This window comes from Cetorhinus maximus, chromosome 31, assembly GCF_964194155.1.
Source record: "Cetorhinus maximus chromosome 31, sCetMax3.hap1.1, whole genome shotgun sequence".
NCBI classification, from domain to species: Eukaryota; Metazoa; Chordata; class Chondrichthyes; order Lamniformes; family Cetorhinidae; genus Cetorhinus; species Cetorhinus maximus.
In genome coordinates, this window is record NC_135909.1 from 9190488 (window position 1) to 9191134 (window position 647).

Here is a 647-nt window from a genome sequence, read left to right on the forward strand (position 1 = left end):
ATGTTCCGGTCTTTCCGCGGTGGGTTTTCACACTGTGGAGAAACATGTTGGATATCAGGTTGAAGTGTTGAAACGATTCACATCAGCCCATTTACAACAGCATCTGATCTGATGTGGTGGAAATGCATTTTATTGACAGAAAATACATTTCCATCTTTAGACACCTGGCCGAATATTCAGGACCTGTACGAAAGAGGATCATTTATTCCAACAGATCATGAATGCAAAAAGCATAGAAGGAGGTTTAATAGATCGAAGTCGTGTGACGAGGTGGCCGAGAGGTTAAGGCGATGGACTGCTAATCCATTGTGCTTTGCACGCGTGGGTTCGAATCCCACCAGAATCGTCGCTTTTATCAACCACTTCGTGTGCAATTAAGAGGTCTGTGTGCAAAATTTAAGCACATGGGATTGGGGTAATATATTGGTGTGGATTGAGAATTGGTTGGCAGACAGGAAACAGAGAGTAGGAACAAATGGGTATTTTTCGGAATGGCAGACAGTGACAAGTAGGGTACCACAGGGATCAGTGCTTGGGTCCCACTTTTTCACAATATATTTCATTGACTTGGATGAGGGAATCAAATGTAATATTTCCATGTTATCTGACAATGAACTTCGTCGAAATGTGGTTGGTGAGGAGGATGT

General features: G+C 42.8%; 1 non-coding gene across 1 annotated transcript; it reads left to right on the forward strand.

The window, feature by feature from the left end:
* Positions 1 to 267: 267 nt before the first annotated feature.
* Positions 268 to 346, forward strand: trnas-gcu (transfer RNA serine (anticodon GCU)). The gene has a single exon. It is a non-coding gene; the product is annotated as a tRNA-Ser (tRNA).
* Positions 347 to 647: the final 301 nt, after the last annotated feature.